The sequence below is a fragment of the Apodemus sylvaticus genome, chromosome X (assembly GCF_947179515.1).
Source record: "Apodemus sylvaticus chromosome X, mApoSyl1.1, whole genome shotgun sequence".
In the NCBI taxonomy this organism is placed as follows: Eukaryota; Metazoa; Chordata; class Mammalia; order Rodentia; family Muridae; genus Apodemus; species Apodemus sylvaticus.
The window spans coordinates 80,357,758-80,380,887 of record NC_067495.1 but is presented as its reverse complement, the minus strand read 5'-3'; the positions used below and the strand labels follow the sequence as shown (position 1 = coordinate 80,380,887).

At 33.6% G+C, this 23,130-nt stretch overlaps 1 protein-coding gene across 6 annotated transcripts in view; it reads right to left on the bottom strand.

The window, feature by feature from the left end:
* Pcdh11x (protocadherin 11 X-linked) overlaps nucleotides 1-23,130 on the bottom strand; it is a 538,787-nt gene that overhangs the window by 97,813 nt on the left and 417,844 nt on the right. The window lies entirely within an intron of this gene.

Sequence of the window (23,130 nt, the reverse complement as noted above, 5' to 3'; positions counted from 1 at the left end):
TTGACTGTGGTAAGAAAATTTAGTACACCAATGAAATGTCACTAGCATTTATGTACTCTCCTACTGAAAACACAAAATGAAAGAAAACAGTATGTTTTACCTAGAGTACTCTCGTCTCCAAATTCTGGTGATAAAAATTAAGATGACTAACAAATCAGTAGATAATAGACGAAAAATGTATTTCAGTGAAATTATTTATTGTTTTAAGAATAATTCTTTATAAATTCACACATATATTATTTCCCACAAGTAAAACAGGGAAATTATATATATACATATATATATATATATATATGTATATATATATATTATATATATTTTATTTATATATATAAATTTTATGTATATTATAGTAATCACATTCTAGAAGAATATAGGGATTAATTTTTAATTAATTTTCATTCAAATATATTATGACATTATGGTCAAAAAAAGAAGTAAGGACTATTTAAACTAATAGTTTATTCTAATAAAATACTAAGTTTGTAACAATATGTATGAATGACTATCCAATGTCTTCTTTATAAAATTATAAAATCCATAGTAAAATATATTGGTTTATGACTTCTGCGTTTTAGTATATATTTTATGGTGTTTATGTTTGGATAAAAGTTTAAAAGACAAGCAAGTAATTTGAAATGACACATGACATACTATATGATGCATAATAGGTCAAAAGAAAAAATGCAACTGCAAGTGTGACAAATTGAAAGTAAAAGTCTTATAAAACTACACAAATTAATCAAAGAAAAGTGTTTGCTATTTTTCAGTGTCATTGATGTGTTACAACACATTTCTGTACCATCACAATATGTTTTATTGTGAATTAAGGCAATTTAATGTTAACACACTAAAGAAAAAAGAAAAATCTTTTGAAAGAAAAAAAGTTCTTTCAAAAGATACATTGAATAAGATTTATCTTTCCATAGAATTGGATATGCCTTGATGCAATTCTATAGAAAGATTCACATATAAACACAAACATACTTATCAAACATTATTGCAACAAACAATCAGGATCTGTGTTTTTTCAGTATTATTTTCATATATCCTACAATGAAAAAGAAAAATTAGAAATAAAGTACTTGCTTTTCACATGTAATTACAGGTTAGTAAAGTTCTCAGTGATCTAATTTGGTGATTGTAAAGGTCAAAATGAAAGGAATTGGGCATGGGCACACTTCAAGTGCTCTGAATTTTTTTCTACATGAAAGAACTTGAATAGGTAGCAAAACAACAAGTAAGCAGAAATCAAGTCCATTTTAAAACTGCCCCACTTTCTTAAAAAGTGAAATTTGATTTATAAAAGAGTAATTTCAAACTGATCAATTTTCTATAAAATTAAAGGAAAAAACATATTCTATATAAAGTTTTCCTTACATACTCTTAAGAAACAATAGAAACCTGTTCAAAAGTAGAAATATTTACAGCACACATGGCAATATATTTAAGACCCCGCTAACACAATAGTGCATTTATAAAATAAGTGTATTTGCTGGTGACTACTGAATGCTGAGAGAGGGAAGAAGACAATCTTGACCTAATTAACAAGGTCACTTAAGTCACTGTAAAGATCTATACTGTTTTATATGATTCAACCTGATTTTCCCACACTCTTTGCAATAAAGAAAAATGCAAAATGATTAACAAAGATCACTACAAACTTAACAATTTGAATGCAAATATGTCAGTGTGGAAATTTCTACTTTCCAATTACTTCAAAAGTAATCACATGTGGGCCTGTTCTTGAATGTAAAAGTTTTAGCTCTGAAGCAAAAATGTATTATGGAAGTCAGTTTTAAAATAAATATCATCATATTTGTTAGAATATGACTTATAAATTTAATGTATATCTAAAACACAAAATATTCTTGTTTGAAAATACTGTCAATAGAAGCATATTTTAAACAAATATGTATTATCATGTATAATATATGCTATCATAAAGTAATTATATTGAAATGTCTAGTATCATTTCTAATACAGACAAAAACTGAAAAAAATACAAGTGAGAGTAAACCTATGGTATATCCTCAATTTTTTGAGATAACTATTAATAACAAATTGTATATTAATTTTCTTATAGGAAGCCACTCAAATTTTAATACAGAAGGTCATGGAATACTACAGAAGAAAACTGAAAAAAATATTTGTTGACCTGAAGGCTAGAATGCTAAATTAATAATCTAGTGTCCACATTTCTTAGATGTTAATTTTAAAACATTGTAAAAATTTCCCCAAACACTTAATTCTTCCTGATATATAGCACAAATTACCACTGTATCTTCCTTATTCATTTCATGACTAATAAATTGTATAGTTATTGTAATCTTCTTGAATATATGGACTTCAAAATAAGAAACAATGTGGCTCAAGTCAAATTTTCTGTTCAAATTTTGTGAATGGCAAGTCTACAAACATAAATACTGTAAGAAGATCATTCATATAATGAGCATCTAATCTATTCTCAAAAAAGATTGAAAACATGAGTTTAATTTTTATATAAACTATAAATTCTAAATATTCTCTTTTGCCATAAGTGTTAGATGGGTACCTTTTAAGGAAGCCATAATTTGATGAGTGCTAAAAGATAAAGGTGGTGTATTCCTTTGATTATGAAAATACCAAAAACTTTTAATTTGCTTCAATAAATAAATACACCATTATCTATGTTAACAAAATTGTAGTTGCCCATCCTCAGGCTATAACATACTAATCAAATTCTTCTCTTCTTTATATACCATCAGTTAAAACAGTACCATTTATTAAAGATGCTATCTTTTTTTTTCCACTGTACATTTTTGGCTTCTTTGTCAAAGATCAAGTATCCATAGGTTTATGAGTTTATTTCTGGATCTTCAGTTCTATACCATTGAACTGCCTGTCTGTCTCTGTTCCAATACCATGCAGTTGTTATTACTATTGCTTTCTAGTACAGCTTGAGGTTCTGGATGATTATTTTCCCAGAAGTTCTTTTATTGTTGAGAAATATTTTGATTGTCTTGATTTTGTTGTTGTTGTTGATGTGCCACATGAATATGAGAACTGCTCTTTACATATCTGTGAAGAGTTGAGTTGGAACTTTTGGGGGAATTACATTGAATCTCTATATGGCTTTTGGTAAGATGGCCATTTTTATTATGTATTGGTAATCCTACCAATACATGAGCTTGTGAGATCTTTCAGTTTTCTGAGTTCCTCTTCAATTGATTTTTTAAGGGATTTGAAGTTCTTGTCCTATACATCATTCACTTCCTTGATAAAATTTACACCAATATATTTTATACTAGTTGTGGCTATAGTGAAAGGTGTTGTTTCGCTAATTTCTTTCTCAGCCTATTTATCATTTTTATAAAGTAAGGCTGTTTATTTGTTTGAGTTAATTTTGTACCCTGATACTTTATGAAAATAGATCTATATTTATCACCCTGTACAAAGCTGAAATACAAATGGATCAAGAAGCTCAGCATAAAACAAGATATGCTGAATATAATACAAGAAAAAACAGGAAAGAGCCTCAAACTCATTGGAACAGGGGGAAATTTCCTGAAGAGAACACCAATGGCTCAGGCTCTAAGATCAAAAATAAATAAATGGGACCTCATGAAACTGAAAAGGTTTTGTTAGGCAGAGTACACAGTCAACAGGAAAAAATCATCACTCCACAGATTGGGAAAATATCTTCATTAACCCTACATTCAACAAAGGGTTAATTTCCAAAATATATGAAGAACTCAAGAAGTTAACTTCCAAAAAAATCAAATAATTCTATTAAAATATGGAGTACAGAACAAAACAAAGAACTCATAGCAGAAGAATCTCAAATGGCCAAGAAGCACTTAGAGATATGTTCAAAGCCATTAGTCATCAAAGGAAGGCAAATCCAAAGGACCCTGAGATGCTACCCAACACCAATCAGAATGGCTGTTTAAAAACTCAAGGGACAGTATATGATGGTAAGGATGTAGAGAATGAACACTCACTCCTTAATTGCTGGTGGGATTATGAGCAGGTACAGCCACTCTGGAAATCAATCTGGAGGTTCCTCAGAATATTAGAACTAGTTCTATCTGAAGACCCAGCTATATCACTTTTGGGCATATACCCCAAAGATGCCCCAGCATACCACAAGCACACATGCTTTACCATGTTCATAGCACTCTTACTTGTTATAGCCAACACCTGGAAAATGGATACACAAAATATGGTTCATTTACACTATGGAATATTATTTAGCTATTAAACATGAGGACATCATGAAATTTGCAGGCAAATGGATGGAACAAGGAAATGTCATCTTGAATGAGGTAAACTAAAAGGACATACATTGTATATACTCACTGATTAGTGGATATTAGACAAAATGTACATAATACCTAGGATACAACCCACAGACCAAAAGTATAACAAGTAGATAGGCCCAAGTGAAGATGTTTTGATTTCATTTAGAAGGTGGAAGAAAATAATCAGGGCAGACAGAGAGAAAGAGGCACTTGGTTGGGAGAAACCATATTTAGAAATAGCCTGTGAAATCTTCAAGTATTTTAACTGAAATAACTTTCCCTAACATAAATGGTGAGGTTTCTTCAAAGCAATGTTCTATTAATTTATTGTTAAGTTCTTCTATAGAATAAGAAATACATTAAGGTTGACTTATTTAACTTTTTTTGTTTGTTTTTTTTTGGATTTGGTTTTTTTGAGACAGAGCTTCTCTGTGTAGCCCTGGCTGTCCTGGAACTCACTCTGTAGACCAGGCTGGTCTCAAACTTAGAAATCCGGATGCCTCTGCCTCCCATAGTGCTGGGATTACAGGCATGCGCCACCACCACCTGGCTTGAAATTTTTAACTCTCTTAATATATCAGTTTAAATAAATGCATTTGAGTAATAATAGAATGATAGGCCACATCTAAAATATGATCTGCTTTATATTAGTATTATTTTTATCATTTTAAGATAAAATAGGGTTTTCCCCATAGCAGTATAAGAAAATTTTATTACCAATATAATGGAAATTAAAAAATTTAAATCTTCATTTGCTTCATATACAACAGTTGTATGGAAATTTTTAGTTTGATATAAGTTATTTCAAAATTTATTATTAATGATAGTTTTTGTGTGTAATTTATGTCCACAGAGTTCTTTAACTTTACACTTTAAATATCAGTAGATAAATCTAACATATGAAAAAGTGGCTATAGATTTTAGAAATAAGCAAAAAGAGACATTTTTCTTGTGGTGAGACTTGTTGGATATATACTTCAGGGAACTGAACTTCTTAGACAATATATTGATAAATATTTAATGTCAGCAAAGAACAAAGCATAAAAGACAGTGCCACAAATATGAAGAGAACATGAAAAGTAGAACCTACGTATTTCAAAATGAATTAAATTAAAGGTTATATGCACAGGAAGAAGATGGTCAAAGAAGGAGTTGTTTTATCAGCCTGACAGATTAACTCAGTGCACAAGACATGTTAAAAGGTTTCTTGAATAAACCAAATGCTTTTTGCCAAAGAAATCATCTCCACTTCATGATTAAAAGACAGAGATTCAAGGTAATGGCTCTTTGGATGCTCAAAATATAAATATTATATTTTGGGTTCTTATAAAAGGAAAGCATGTCACTTAGAGATAAAATATTGCCTGAGATCTACTATTTCCATAACTTGGAAGAATATATAAATCTTTCATAAACTGTAAATTCATTTCTGCATTTGTTTGAATCCCTAAGTATTAATCTCTAACTTTCTTGGCTACTTCAGACCTAAAATTTTAATGTTACTTCTTGCCAGAATGTGATATTTATATAGAAATGAATTTATATCTGCAGCATATTATTGCTAAGAACTTACCAGAGATTTGTACAAGAAAGATAGTCATGAATAACTGGTACGTTTATTTAAACATATGCCAGTCCTATCCTGGCCTCTGTTACCCATTGTTTGCATGCAACACATTGTGACATCATACGTTTCCTATCCCTTAGTAGCATTCTTCTCTTACACTGAATCCCTTCTCTGCATCATAAAGAGAAACATACTAATGTCCCTTTATCTTATAAGGTTCTATCATCATATTGAACGAAAGAAAAAGTGTCCTAAACAAATGTACTTTAGTTTCTCTTGAATAAATTTAAAGTTCAATATGGACTTCTGTCTTCAGACCTAAAATGTTAATGTTACTTCTTGCCAGAATGTGATATTTATATATAAATTAATTAATTTATATCTTCAGCATATTATTGCTAAGAACTTACCAAAGATTTGTGCAAGAAAGATAGTCATGAATAACTGGTACATTTATTTAAACATATGCCAGTCCTATCCTGTCCTCTGTTACCCATTGTTTGTAGGCAATACATTGTGACATCATATGTTTCCTATCCCTTAGTAGCATTCCTCTCTTATACTGATCCCTTCTCTGCATCATAAAGAGAAACATTCTAATGTCCCTTTATCTTATAAGGTTCTATCATATCGAATGAAAGAAAAAGTGTCCTAAACAAATGTATTTTAGTTTAACTTAAATAAATTTAAAGTTCAATGTGGACTTCTGTCTCAAAAGTAAAAGCAAAATTATACAATTAAGTTAACAACTAAACAAATTTGATGGGAGTTTGTTATAGGATAACGAATTATTCAATCTTTATCCTGTAATCTTTATTGTAATCAGAATACTCAAGCATTAGTAGTGATTCAAAATACTCAGATTCTAAATAATTATTTTAATGATTGAAATAAATTCTATCAAAAATGTCCTAGTAGAAATATATCTTCCTCACCATACATGAACATAGTAGTTTTTCATGTGATTTTAAATTAATACCCATCAATTTTTTTCATTGTTTTATTGTATCTCCATTAAATATTGTGGTTTGCTACAGTTAATGGACTAATATCTAAAACACACAAAATGGTGTATCATTTCACTAAAAATAATATTTATACAAATGATAATAAAATCTAAGGTTTTATAGCAAATGTCTTCATTTATAAAAATGATAAATATAAGGACCTTCAATCATGGACATATAAAATTACCAGACTCTAATTTTTTTCAGAAAATACATGTAATTTAGATGAATACATCAGGAAGAAAAATGTAATTCATGATTTTCATATAATCTAAATTAAGAATTTATTTAATGGAAAAATGTACAGAATTCAGAACAAATTTAAAAACTAGGGGATGCAGAAATTGCCCAGTGGATAAGAGCAATTGTTGCTGTTTCACAGGATCCAGATTTCATTTCTAGAACCCACATGGTGGCTAACAAGTGTTCTTGACTCCAGTTCTAGGACAATGAAAACATTCCTTTAGTCTACACGAATACTACATTTGTACTTAGTATTATTATACACAAGCAGGCAAAACAGTCTCTCACATAAAATAAAAATAAATCTTTAAAAATTAACTCAATATTATTAACTTTAAAAACTCTAATTTTGTGAGACAAATGACTATAAGAACAAACCTTTGTAAAGGAAAATGGTTTTCAATCTATGTATTAGAATGCAGAAGTTCTATACATAATTTCAAATAACAAAATACATTTTATGACTTACAAAGGGTATAGAAAATAAACCGTCTCAGTAAAAGCAATTTTCTAAAAATAATTTATGGCTAAACATAGATGAGTTGAGTTACCAATATTGCTCTTTGTAATACGATAAAAAGTAAAAAATAGTTTTTAATTCTTTTGACTACATATTGTGTAGAAATTTGGTCCAAGAAAAACATCACATTTGAGGGAAGCTAAGTAATACACAGGATATTCAAAAATATGTGAAATATTTTATCCTTCAAGGAATTTTATTCCCTCAGGATATTCAAAAGAAAGGTGAATCATTCTATCTTGAAAAAAAGTTCTTTAAGCTCCAAAAGGAAAAGAAAAAGTTTCAGAAAGTGCTGCATCTATACAGATTCACTGCATGTCTCCATCCCAAAGTGAATATAATCAGTAAGAAATAATCAGAGAAGCCTAACTGTCAAAAAGACACAAAAAGCATCTGAACAGACATACAAACCAAAGAGAGAGAGGGGGAGGGGGAAGAGGAGAGAGATAGAGATAGAGATAGATAGAGAGAGAGAGAGAGAGAGAGAGAGAGAGAGAGAGAGAGAGAGAGAGAGAGCAGCTGAGTAACTAGGAAAACACATAAACCAACAAGTGCCTTGAAAGGAAAGAGTCCAAGAGTCCAACCTGTAGATTTCTTTCAGGTCCTATAAATAAAACCTGACCTAAACTCTTATATATAATTCCAATATAACACCTTGGTTCAATGAGTTGGAATTTAGTGGTATCTTTTCTTTCATCTATTGTTTGCTAGATGCTCATTCACATCTCCTCTAGAATGGTGTCATAAAACAATAAAGAACTAGGTTAAATTCAACTGACATGAATTTTAAGTTTTACTAATAATTATAAAAGACAAAGTTTTCAAAATCTGCCATTAGTTTACTTTGAATATGGCCTCCATTGTCCTAATATATTCTGTAAGGTCTAGAAACATTATGCTTTGAATATTTAACATTGAAAATATTCATATTATCTTTTCACAAAATATGATCAATTAGTATCAAATTCAGTATAGAAACTCATGGCCATAATTTTCACAATTTTTCTGTAACACATATTTTTAATGAAGTCTTTTTCAGTTTATCAACAATATGAGGTATTTTAATAGACAACACCAGGCTGCATTTTAAAAAGTCAATTGACTTACATTTTTAATGTGTAATTCCAAATTAATATTTAATACTGCTAAGTTAGAGCATTACCGGTTACATTAAAGTTAGGTTTAGGACAGGAATCTTGTGTACCTCAAGCACTGTTTTAAATATTGACAGATCCATAAAATGACAACTTAATTATGGTTCCATATAGACTATTTATTAAACAGGACAATGAACTTGTAAGACACAAATAAAAGCAATTATAGACAAGTAAAAATAAAAACACATAAATATTCCAAATGGTATATTCTATATCTTGTTTTATAATAGTGTCTATACAATATACAATGTTTATGTTTGGCTTACATTTGGACAAATTCAATAGAACACTATATTAAATAATTAAAAGTGATATTATTTCACTGTTTATAGCACCAAGGGATGAACATCTATTATTTCACAGATAATCAAAATGTTCTTCATTCCCTTTCAGTAAGTATTGAACATAAAGTGGATGACATTAACTGAAATACCCAACAAAGGGAAGAGAGAATCTGTAGAGGCCATATTTGGAGGTTATGCAAAACTGCTGGTTGAAGGATGGGGCTACCCACCCTTCTCAAAAATTTTAACCCAGAATTATTCCTGTCTAAAGGAAATACAGAGACAAAGAGTGGAGCAGAGATTGAAGTAAAGGCCATCTAGAAACTGCCAAACTTGGGCATCCATCCGATATGCAACAAAAAAAAAAAAAAAAAAAACAGTCAATATTGCTTATGCAAAGAAGTACTTGCTGGAAGGAGCCTAATATAGCTGTCCCTTAAAGAGGCTCTGCCAAAGCCTGACAAATACAGATTCAGAGGCTCACAGCCAACTATCGGACTGAACAGGGGTACCCCAATATTGGAGTTAGGGGAAGGACTGTAGGAGCTAAAGGGGTTTGCAACCTCATAGGTAGAACAACAGTATCAACCAACTAGAGTCCCCAGAGCTATCTCCAGAGAGGCTGTCAGATCCTGACCAATAAAATGAGAATGCTCACAGCCAACCATAGGGCTGAGCATAAGGACCCTGGTGGAGGAGCTAGGGAAAGGATTGAAGGAGATGAAGGGACCTTATTTGGCATCAATGCGAGAGGAGGCCTGTGGTCCAGTATAGAGTAATGCTATGGCAGTGAGGCATGTCTCTTTTGATGACATTAGGTTGACAGTCAATTTTATCTGATATTAGAATGGCAACTCTGGCTTGTTTCCTGGGACCATTTGCTTGTAGAATTGTCTTCCAGCCTTTTACTCTAAGGTAGTTTTTGTCTTTGACACTGAGGTGTGTTTCCTGTATGCAGCAAAATGTAGGGTCCTGTTTATGTAACCAGTCTGTTAGTCTCCGTTTTTGTATGGGGGAATTGAGTCCATTGATGTTAAGAAATATTAAGGAGTAGTAGTTATTGCTTCCTATCATTTTTTATTTTAATTTTATTCATGTATCGTTATCTTCTTTGGGTTTGATGAAAGAAACTTAATATCCTGCTTTTTCCAGGGTATAGTTTCCCTTGTTGTAATGGTGCTTTCCCCCTATTATCATTTGTAGGGCAGGTTTTGTGGAAAGATATTGTGTAAATTTGGTTTTGTCATGGAATATCTTGGTTTCTCCATCTATAGTAATTGAGAGTTTCGCTAGGTTTAGTAGTCTCGGCTGGCATTTGTGTTCTCATAGAGTCTGCATGAGATCTGCCCAGGATCATCTAGCTTTCATGGTGAGAAATCTGGTGTAATTCTGATAGGTCTTCCTTTATAAGTTATTTGTCCTTTTTCTCTTACTGCCCTAAGTATTTTTTCTTTGTTTAGTACATTTGGGGTTTTGATTATTATGTGACAGGAGGTATTTCTGTTCTGGTCCAGTCTGTTTGGAGTTCTGTAGGCTTCTTGTATATTCATGGGCATCTCTCTCTTTAGGTTAGGGAAGTTTTCTTCCATAATTTTGTTGAAGATATTTGCTGGCTCTTTAATTGTAAATCTTCACTCTCATCAATGCCTATAATCCTTAGATTTGGCTTTCTCATTGTGTCCTGGATTTCTTGGATGTTTTGGGTTACAAACTTTTTGCATTTTGCATTTTCTTTAACTTTTGAATCCATGGTTTCTATGGTATCTTCGGCATCTGAGATTCTTTCTTCTATCTCTTGTATTCTGTTGTTGATATTTGCGTCTATGGTCCCTGATTTCTTCCCAAGGTTTTCTATCTCCAAAGTTGTCTCCCTTTGTGCTTTCTTAGTTGTTTCTACTTCTGTTTTTAGATCCTGGAAGTTTTTGCTCAGTTCCGTCATTTGCTTGTTTGTATTGTCCTCTAATTCTTTAAGAGATTTTTGTGTTTCCTCTTTCATGATTTCTGCCTGTTGATCAAAGTTCTCCTGTATTTCTTTAAGTGAGTTTTGCATTTCCTCCTTATTGGCTTTTGTATTCTCTTGAATTTCTTTCAATGATTTTTGTGTTTCCCTTGTAAGGGCTTCTAATTTTTGATCCATTTTCTCCTGAATTTCTTTAAGTATGTCCTTCATGTGTTACTGTACCAGCATCATGACCAGTGATTTTTAAATCCAAATCTTGTTTTTCTGGTGTGTTACTGTATCCTGGACTTGCTACTGTTGGAGAATTTGGTTCAGATGCTGCCATAATGCCTTGGTTTCTTTTAGTAACTTTCCTATGTTTGCCTTTAGCCATCTAGTTCTCCTAGGTGTTAGATGGTCTTATTGTCACTGGCTGGTGCTTCAACCTACTGTGGATCTTTAAGGTTATCTCTGCAACACTGGATGACTGGGTTTCCTCCGCCACAGATTACTGATATGCTGCCTTCCTCTTTTGTGCCTTTGGAGCCCTGCTCAGTCTTGCCTCAAGCAATGTTGTACATAGGTTGTTAAGGTTAATCAGTTGTTCTCTGTCTGCTCTATTATGGAGCGAAGAAGTTGTGGTGGGAGTCACTCCCTCTGTTGATTCTCACATAGGACACAGCTCCTGTGATGGACTGGCTTGCAGATGAACCGCCTATGTGCTCAGTTCCTGAGTGCAGGCAGACCCCCGATGGTTTGCACCACCAGAGATCTATAGCTCAGGGTGATACAGTACCTTGTGACCCTTTTCTGTCCTGGCAGGCAGCGAGTATGGCCGCGGGGCTTCTGGTTCATATTCCTAATTACAGCATTTGGAATGCTAAGGAAGGATGGGGCTGAGGTCCAGCCCGGGCAAACTGGTATACATTATCAGACTTTGTCTCAAAAGGCAAGAAAAGACAAAAATCCCAAACCAAATCAAGACGAACCTAAACCACTTCAAAAGAAATACTTTCAATCTGTAATATTACATAATATTTCTTCAAACTTATTTACAATGTACTCATTTATGTTAATTTTACTCAAATTTTCATATAGTATTATTTCTTATTTATTTTTGAGACTGTAACTTAATTATAACAATCCCTCCCTTCCTTTTTCTCCCTCCCAACTTTCCCATACATGCTCCCTTGTCTCTTTCAAATTTATGTCCTCTTCTTCCATTAATTGTTATTGCATTATACATTTATATGTATATATGTACATATTCCTAAATATAACCTGTTAAGTTTATATAACGTTGTTCATGTAAGATATTTTACCAATATTCCTTCCCCTCTAACAGTTTCTCTCTTATCATCCCACCTCTCTACCTTGCCAAACTCATGTCTTATTATCTCAAAACCAAACAGGGAATAATTCAACAAACAAACAAACAAACCCAAAGCAATAAAGATCAAAAGTTTTTTGAGTTATTGTTTTTGTCAAAACACTAGTTCTGAGCATAGGGACTGTCCAGTATGGTTGTTGATATACCCAGTGAAGCTCCATTGGTCAAAACTAAATTTCCTTTTCCATGTTTGTGTCAATTGCAAAAAGCTTCCTGGTTAAAAATGGGGCAGTCACTTCAGGCTCTCTCTGATGTGTGGGATCTAGCTTTGAAATGTTTTATTTGAGTTTTGATTGGAATAGACTTCAAGGAGCAGAGAAGGAGACAAGGGATGTGGAGGAGGGACCAGAATGAAGGCTGATAAAACAGACTGGACATGAAAGGAGTGAGAATGAGAATGCTAGGCATGAAAAGGGTTAACTAGCTAATGGACTAGAAGGATGAGAAAAAGGTAGAGAGGTGAGGATGGTTAATATAAACTAATGATGAATGAAAAAATTCCATGCAAAATATACTTCTTTAGATGCTAGTTAATTGTACACACACACACACACACACACACACACACACACAGCCCATCATTTTGATCAACTCTCTACAGTGCTAGATAAGTATATAAAACATTCAGTTTAACTGAAAAGGAGGTTGTTTAAAGTTGCAGAAAAGAAAACAAGGCAGGTGTTGAGAAAGCACGTGTTACTGTTAAAGAGATTATTACCATAGAGATTAGTTAGTTATACTGAGAAAATAGTACACACACACCCAGAGCAAGACTCCTTACATGTAATCAATCACATTTTACAAAAAGTAAACTTATTTCAAAACAGGGTGGCTCAAATGAGAATTTTACTGAAAGTATTCCTTTCTTCAAAACAGAATAGTGGTTTTCCCACAGTGTCAGCAGAGAGACTACCGAATCTATGGTTCTATGGTCTGAGCACAGCAGCTGATACCCAAATGGAGTGGCAGCAGAATGTGGTAACATCATTTTCATCATTCTAGTTATGCAAGCATGAGAACAGCAAGAATAAGAAACACGAGTGCTTGTAGCAAAGTTCCATAGAACCAGTGAAACCATACAATGTAAAGCAGTGACAGATTCCTTGTATGAATAAAAATTCCTGAAAAGAAATTGCTTCTGTCTGTGAAAAAAAAAAAAAAACTGGAAGGAATCTATGTCTAGATACTGATGTACTCATTTGCACTTCAGTACTGTGAATAGACTGGAATTTTGTCTGTTTGTGGACCAATTACTTTATTGTGGGCCAGTTTTAGGCTTCCAGAATAGCCATTCCTTGCCCTACTCTGTATGTAAACTAACACCTCAGGGTAATAAATAAAAACCTCTTGGAAGCTAATAACATAGAACTAGTATCTTGTGACAATAAATAAAAACATCCTAGAAGCTCTTAACTTTGAAGAATATTATCTTCCTGAAAGCCAAGAGCTTTTATATTTTTATGATAAATGTGATTCATAGTACACAGCTTTAGATACAGAATGGGTATGAGCAAATGATAATCAACGGAGGAAACAAAGGGATTTATTATTTATATACATGGATTCTGTCTTCAGAGAAGAGGAATTTTATCATTCTGGATACAGAGTTAGGTACCTGTGCAATGATTATCGTAAGACCTGACAAGAGCAAAGAACAAAAAAATGTGTCCTAGCTTTATGCCCTGCTTCAGAAAAATAGAAGGGAGGTGAAAGTGACCTTTACCCGCTTTCATTTCTCAAAGCACATTATTTTGAAGTAAAATTTCCTAAATCACATTCATTCAAATAAATGTGTAAGATATAATTAGCTTTTGATATTAAATATAGTGCAATCATTAATGCATTAACAATGCAATATTATTATTATAGTTATAATAATAACTATATATGCTATGTGTCCTGACAAATTTTTGTTCTGCCTTGACAGAAGCTAAAGTTATCAGATAAAAGGGAAGCTCAATTGAGAAAATGTCCTCCACAAACAGCTCTGAAGGTATTTTCTTGATTGAAAATTGATGTGGAAGGACATAGCACACTGTGGGCGGTGCCATCCCTTGTCCAAAGAAAGCAGCCTAAGAAAGCCATGAGAAGCAAGCCAGTAAACAGTATACCTTTATGGATTATGTCAGTTTCTGACTCTAGGTTTCTTTCTGGCTTAAGTTCTTGCTTTCACTTCTCTCAGTGATATAGTGTGAGCCGTGGGCTGTTAAAAGACATCAGTCTTTTCTTCAAGAATTTGGCTCTGTTCATGTTGTTTATCACAGTAATAGAAACTTAAGACACTGTGTTAACTTTATTGGCCACAGTTTACAAACTAGTCCTCCTTTCCCTTCATTGTTTGTTATTGGTGAGAACAGTCTTGTTTTGTTTTGTTTTGTTTTTTAAATACATACATACATACATACATACATACATACATAACTTGTTTATGGGTATAGATTGTGAGGACTGCTACAAAAATATTAAAGAATAGAATTCAAAGATACTTTATAAGGTCAAAGGAGAGAGCTGATACAGATATAAGGTAACTCAGGAACACAGCTAGAGAATTCTAAGAATAATAAAGCAGGCACAATCATGTTGATAGGTCAAGAGAGGTACTCATATGGCCACGATGAGCTATGTATGTTGTTGTTATATCTAGTCCGGTTCTGATGAATGTGCTGATAGATGAGACATCAAGATGAGGTATAATGAGAGAGATGAGATATGAGATATAATGGGTGTCAAAGCAGTCTTACTGAATTTCATCAATATAGAAAGAGCAACATATTATGAAGCCCAAGAAACATGTGGAATTTCTTTGTCTTTTAGTCTCATGACAATCACAATGGATGGCACTTCTGTCACCATGATAATTTTTGATTTCTTCTTTATACAGTCCAGGTAAGAAAACTGTGTCCTTTATCAGTCTGATGTAATTTACACATTGTTAAATCTAATTTTTCTGATATGGTTCTAATCCAAACATAGAGTCATATGTTTTCAATCTCATTTAACTAGTTTATAGATAGTACATTTTACATTTAGTAGTACGTTCCTTACTAGGCTGTGCCTCATGCTTGGTGCTGTACACAGAGAAGTGTGTATGTACACAATGAGACTCAGAAATTCTTTTTATTTACTCATGCATAACATAAATACAAATTTTAACATTTTAAGTGGAGTCATCTGAAGCAATTTATGCAGCATTGAGTAATTTAAAGTAAGGTAAGCCTGGTCCCCACAATGTATTTATTCAATATATATGCAACACATGAGGTAAACAACAGAATTTTTCAAATTTCATTTTACCTACTTTGTCACTAAATAAGGTTTTGGGATGGAAAATATATCAACTAGGTTGCTTGACCAAGTATGAAGATGAAACATATAACCTTTAGATGATATTACCACTCTAGATATTAATAGAACTTAAAATACGGTCTTTTTGTTGGTATTATTGCATGTAACATTAAGTATAAATCATATTTCTGGCCATTTATTGCTGTGCCAGTGAACACAGAATGATTTCTTTTTTTTCTTTTTTTCTTCGATATATTCTTTATTTACATTTCAAATGATTCCCCCTTTTCTTGCTCCCCACTCCCCAAAAGTCCCATAAGCCCTCTTCCCTCCCCCTATTCCCCCATCTACCCCTTCCCACTTCCCTGTTCTGGTATTCCCCTATACTGCTGCACTGAGTCTTTCCAGAACCAGGGGCCGCTGATACATGCCCCACTATGTTCATAGCAGCCGTATTTATAATAGCCAGAAGCTGGAAAGAACCCAGGTGTCCCTCAACGGATGAATAGATACAGAAAATATGGTATATTTACACAATGGAGTACTATTCATCCATTAGAAACAATGAATTCATGAAGTTTTTAGACAAATGGATAGAGCTGGAGAACATCATACTAAGTGAGGTAACCCAGTCTCAAAAGATCAATCACGGTATGCACACACTGATAAGTGGATATTAGCCTAGAAACTTTGAATACTAAAGACATAATCCACATATTAAATGATGTCCTCAAAATGATTTCTATTCCAAGTTCTTTTACTTTTTCTTTTTTTCTTTTAATTTTTTATTGGTTGTTTTGTTTATTTACATTCCAAATGTTATCCCCCTTCCTGTTTTCCTCTCTGAAAATCCCATTCCATCCCCTTCCCTACTGCCTCTATGACAGTGCTCACCCACCTATCCACCCACTCCCACACCACCACCCTAGTATTCCTCTACACTGGGCCATCAAGCCCAAGTGTAGGACCAAGGACCTCCCCTCCCTTTGTTATTTTCCTTTTTTTTTTTTTCCGTTTCTCGAGACAGTGTTTCTCTGTGTAGTCCTAGCTATCCTGGAAGTCACTCAGACCAGGCTGGCCTCGAACACAGAAATCTGCCGAACTCAGAAATCCACTTGCCTCTGCCTCCCAAGTGCTAGGATAAAAGGTGTGTGCCACCTCCACCTGCCCTGTTATTTTCCATTTTATAGGAGTGTTTTGTTTCTCTATTGTTAACAAGCTACTTAAACAGCAACTCATATGTTGCTTCTACTTAGAACCACTATTTTTTTTAACTTTCTTATCTATTTTTTTCTGAAAAATTAGAGTATTTTTAATAGCTAATTCTTAATGTATCAAAGTATCCACACTTGCAGTCTTAGTTAACCTGATACTATTTGTAATTCACCTGCTAAGGCCCACTAAGTTCTTGAGATACAGGTATAAATCACCATGACTGCTTACAACATATCTGTTAACAAAAGTCCTTTCTGATCCTCATGTTATTTTCAGAAAAAATTGAATTTATAATGTCTCTGTTATAGGAATATCTGAAGAGAGAAATATAGTGCACAGCATGCATGGGAAAATTCAGTGTGTTGCAGAGCTTGTGTTTTCATTTAAATATATGAACAATTTCACGTGAGAATTCGTCTCTTTCCTCAAATACAATAAAAGCATAGTTCCAGAAAATATGATACAATTACTAGAAGCCAGTAAAATTAATTAATGACCAGATGCTAAGTTTAAAGAAAGAAAGGAGGGAACACATGGCTCATTAACAAATTAATTATAGTCATATTTATACCTCAATTATTAAGGTCAACTATGTATTTATTTTAAGGTGAATTATCCTTCATTACCATAATTTGACTTTCCCAACTCACATTTACCCTTCAAATTTCACCTTTCTTAATAGAAAACCAATAAAGCTCAGAATTCCCTAGAAATTATTGATACTGAGCATAAGTTGGGTATTTCACTGTGATCATAATGTGATCATTCTTAATTAGAATTATGAGCATGAGAATGACTGTTGCTAATTTCCAGCAATATGTGATGTAAAATGTGTACATGCTACATGAGTGTCTCTTTGTATTTCTATCTATTCTTCCTTGTAAACGTATTCTAGCATATCATGTTTTCAGGACATGTAGCATATTTATTGATGATGAAAATAAAGTGATTATTTTTTGCATTAGTGATTTTTAGTAGATCATTTTCCATGCCATGCCATAAACACATCTCTATGAAGTTAAAATACAATTATAATTCTTGCATTATAATACAATAATGATAATGAATCATATGCTAACATTAGACAATCATTCACTATGAAAAAATTTCAACATCATATCCAAAAAAAATAATTTAAGATTCAAAACAAAAGTTATAAATCATCAAATCCCAGGCATTTTAGACAGATTAACTCATATTTTTATTTTATATACTAAATATACAGTTTATGCTTCTATCAAAGGCTAAAAGTTTACTATATTCAGCTTTTCTTCATCTAAAATATCAACATATAGCCAGTTTAAAACTTTAAACCAGCAACAATGTATACAAGGATATGTACTTTTGTCAAATAGGATGTACTTCTATGAAATATCCCTATGGAATCATAAATGTATCCATATTAAAATTATTAATGCTTGTTCCTAAATTAATTAACAGTGGAGTAATATTAATTTTTCATTTTTTGTCTCTGTGTGTATCAAACTGCACCCCATGTATGCAATGGAACCCAAAGAAAAGAAAAAAAAAGTTTTGGTCTCCTATAACAATTACAAATGTATATCCAATTAAGTAGGTACTAGAAACCATACACATGTCCCCTGCAAGAATAACAGTTAACTTCTGAGCCATCTCTTCAGTCATGAAAATTTTAATAATTGTGGAAGAGAATAAATAATGAGACTTCATGCTTTCATTTTCCTACGTATTATTATCATATATCTAAGGAAAAGAACATATTGATTGGAAGACTGAATAATGAAGGTATTGATTGATATTTATTTAGAAATATAGAAAATCTCATGTGTAGTACAATTTTCTAATAAATACATTTCTATAACTACCTTTAAAAGTTATACTGTACTATCATTTTGTAAGAATTATATTTTTCACTATAATGCTGGTATGTCATGTACATATCTGTTATATTCTAAATTTTATTTTCCTCATCTTTTGAGACTGTATTCTTCTGTCATTCATTCCTGGCATATAGGATTTGGAGTAATTAGAATATAATTGTCTTAGCTTCATTCTATTAAGTAAATGGAAAATTAGCATATTTCTTTGTTAAAAAGGTAGGCATTTTCATTTGCTATTAAAGATCACTTAACATTGGCTCCAAGTTATCGTTAATAATTAATTGGGTTTCATTTGACATATCTGATGATGACTTTTTCTTATTTGGAATTAAGCAGAAGTCAGAATATATTGTGTTGGATTGGATTTTACACCTATGTATACTCATCTTACAAAATGAATACATGTGTTATTTAAAGTCAGTCTTCTTCCATATATCAATTAGCTGAGTAAAGATGCTTATCACATAGAGCCAAGACTGATACTTTTGTTTGTCATTTTATTTCACTAAAGCTATGCCAATGCAAAAAAAAAATAGTGTCATCTAATTAGCAAAGTGTTGTGATTTAAAGAATTTTTTGGCAGTTATGAAATATGATTCATTTGTGTGCCTTTTTCCCATTCAGCTTCCTCTTGTTAAACTAAACATAAAGCAACATGTGAGTGAATGACAAAATGCAATTTGTATAACATGGAATGAATATATTACTAGATAATTCTGTTAAAGAAAGGAAGACCCTTCTCAGTAGCCTGATACGTATTTAGACACTTTTTCATTATTTTGCTACTACTCATATCACTGTGGTAATAATATCATGAAAAAGTATTTATATATCGTATATCATGGTGCAACTATATTTTTAAGTCTTAGATACATCGGTATGATGAAGAAAACAGATTGTTACCATTATCATTCACCTAGTTTGCAATGGGCTTCAAATGTATTAAGCAACTAACCTGTGATAAATGTATTAAAATCAATATTCATTTCCATGAGAGTGAAGGTGAACAATGCTCTACTCAATGATACTTTGCTCAAGGAAGAAATAAGGAAAGAAATCAAACACTTTTTAGAATTTAATGAAAATGAAGGCACAACATACCCAAACTTATGGGACACAATGAAAGCAGTGCTAAGAGGAAAACTCATAGCCCTGAGTGCCTCCAAAAAGAAAATGGAGAGAGCATACCCTACCAGCTTAATGACACACCTGAAAGCCCTGGAACAAAAAGAAGCTATTTCACCCAGGAGAAGTAGAAGGCAGGAAATCATCAAACTCAGGGCCGAAATCAATCAAGTAGAAACAAACAACAACAAAAACCTATACAAAGAATCAACAAAACCAGAAAATCAACAAGATAGATAAACTCTTAGCCAGACTAACCACAGAGCACAGAGATATTATCCGAATTAATAAAATTAGAAATAAAAATGGAGATATAACAACAGAAACAGAGGAAATTAAAAAAAATCATCAGATCCTACTACAAAAGCCTATACTCCATACAACTAGAAAATCCAGATGAAATGGACAATTTTCTAGACAGCTACCAAATACCAAATTAAATAAGGATCAGATAGACCATCTGTACTGTCTGGATTTGTGTATCAACTTGACACAGGCTGGTGTTATCACAGAGAAAGGGGCTTCAGTTGGGGAAGTGGTCCCATGAGATCCAGCTGTGGGGCATTTTCTCAATTAGTGATCAAGGGGTGAGGGCCCCTTGTGAGTGGTGTCATCCATCCCTGGGCCCTGAGGGGCCAAGGAAGGCCATTCTTTGGTTCTATAAAAGAGTAGGCTGAGCAAACCAGGGGAAGCAAGCCAGTAAGAAACATCTCTCCATGGCCTCTGCATCAGCTCCTGCTTCCTGACTTGAGTTCCAGTCCTGATGTCCTTTCATGATGAACAACTGTGTGGAAATACAAGCTGAATAAACTCTTTCCTCCCCAACTTGTTTCTTGATCATGATGTTTGTGCATGAATAGAAACCCTGAATAAGACAAATTGGTTCCAGCATAGCGGGGTATTCCTGTGACAACCTGACCATGTTCTGGGGAGGACTGTGGAAGGACTTTGAAAGTTTGGGCTAGATGGTCCATTGGGTGTTAAGAGCTCTGTGGGATGTTGTATAGGAGTTTGGAAGATAATGTTGAGAACAGTGTAGAAGACAGAGGCCTGGCTTGTGAAATTTCAGAGGAAAGATTAAAGACTCTTATGAGTGCCATGTTTTCATTGTGAAGATTCTGTGGTTTTGGTTAGCTAGGGCTGAATAATCATCTGTGATTAACAAAATATCAGAAACACTAAAGCAAACCTTTGTGTTACTGGGAGTATTGATGCTGGTAAGCTGGGGCTAAGAAGTTAGCAGTGATTAAGAACAGACCAGCATCACTGAGGTGAAATCTTCTGGGAAGTGTTTTCTGAGAGCTCAGAGGTTGAGTTCCAGAGATATCCAGGGTTGTATTTTGTGCTGAGCCTGCAATTGGTACTGTATAAGAGTAACACAGATGGTACTGGTTTTGAAGGCACAAAGGGGTCATGAAGAACAGCCGATCTCGGCACTGTGAGGGGCCAAGGAAGGCCATTGGTGAAGGTGTAATCTCAGTTCCAATTGGTGGCCCAGGACTGAAGGAGTCATGCATAGAAGTTGAGGCTTAACACCATGTAAAGAGCCTATGAGAGGCTATTTGTGAAGCCTAGATACAGCAGAAGACAGTAGTGTTTGGGAGATGCCAGTACCATGTGATATCCACCAAGAACAGTAGTAGCATTGGAGTATAGACAGCTGGAGCCTAGAAGACTAGGTGTGTGCTACAAAGAGCAGAGCTGCAGAAGTGACCCAAGCCCTTGGAGGAGCCCAGAAGATCATGAGTTGGATCCCAGAAATTGAACCATTAGAGTTTGAGTTTTGCTTTTGATTGTGACTATGCCCTGATAATTTTCCATCTTGAATGAAGAAAGTAATTCAGTGGAGCCCACAGTTAAGAGACTTTGAATTTTTAAAAGACTTTGAATTCTAAAAGATATTGGACATTTTAAAGGGATTTAACATTTAATATGTAAAGACTGTGGGACTTTTAAAGTAATTTAGATCTTGGCAATGAATAAGAAAGTAAGGGTTGAGGCTTAATAGTGATGTGTTTGTGTGTCAAGTTGAAAAGGAGTTTTGTACTGGCTGACTTTTTGTATCCACTTGACACAGGCTGGATTTATCACAGAGAAAGGAACTTCAGTTGGGGAATTGCCTCCTTGAGATCCAACTGTGGGTCATTTTCTCAATTAGTGATCAAGGAGGGAGGGCCCCTTGTGGGTGGTACCACCTCTGGTATGGTATTCTTGGGTTCTATAAAAGAGCAGGCTGAGCAAGCCAGGGGGAGCAAGCCAGTAAGAAACATCCCTCCATGGCCTCTGCATCAGCTCCTGCTTCCTGACCTGCTTGAGTTCCAGTCCTGACTTCCTATAGTGATGAACAGCTGTATGGAAATGTAAGCAGCATAAAACATTTCGTCCCAAAATTGTTTCTTGTTATGATGTTTGTGCAGGAATAGAAGACTAAGACACCATCTAAACAGTTGCATAACCTCTAAAGAAATAGAAGCAGTTGTTGAAAGTCTCCCAACCAACAAAAGCACAAGACCAGATGGTTTTAGGGCAGAATTCTGTCTGACCTTCAATGAAGACCTAGTACCAATACTCTTCAGACTATTCCACAAAAAAGAAAGAGATGGAACCCTACCCAACTCGTTCTATGAAGCCCCAATTAAGGTGATAACAAAAACACACAAAGATCCAACAAAGAATACTTCAGACCAATTTTCCTTATGAATACTGATGCAAAAATAATACAATTCTTGTCACCCGAATCCAAGAACACATCAAAACAGCCATGCACCACAATCAAGATCAAATTGCCTTCATCCAAGGGATGCAGGGATGGTTCAATATATGGAAATCCATCAATGTAATCCACTACACAAACAAACTCAAAGAAAAAAACCCACATGGTCATTTCCTTAGATGCAGAAAAAAACATTTGACAAAGGTCAGCGTCCTTTCATGTTAAAAGACTTGGAAAGATCATGAATTCAAGGCCCATACCTAAACATAGTAAAACCAATAAACAGCAAAACAATAGCCAACATCAAACTAAATGGAGCGAAACTTGAGGCAATCCCACTAGAATCAAAGACTAGACAAGGTTGCTCCTCTCTCCCTATCTATTCAATATTGTACTTGAAGTTCTAGCTAGAGCAATTAGACAACAAAAGGAGGTCAAAAGGATAAATATTGGAAATGAAGAAGTCAAAATATCACTATTTGCAGATGATATTATAATATCCTTAAGAAACCCCCAAAACTCCACCAGAAAACTCTCACAGCT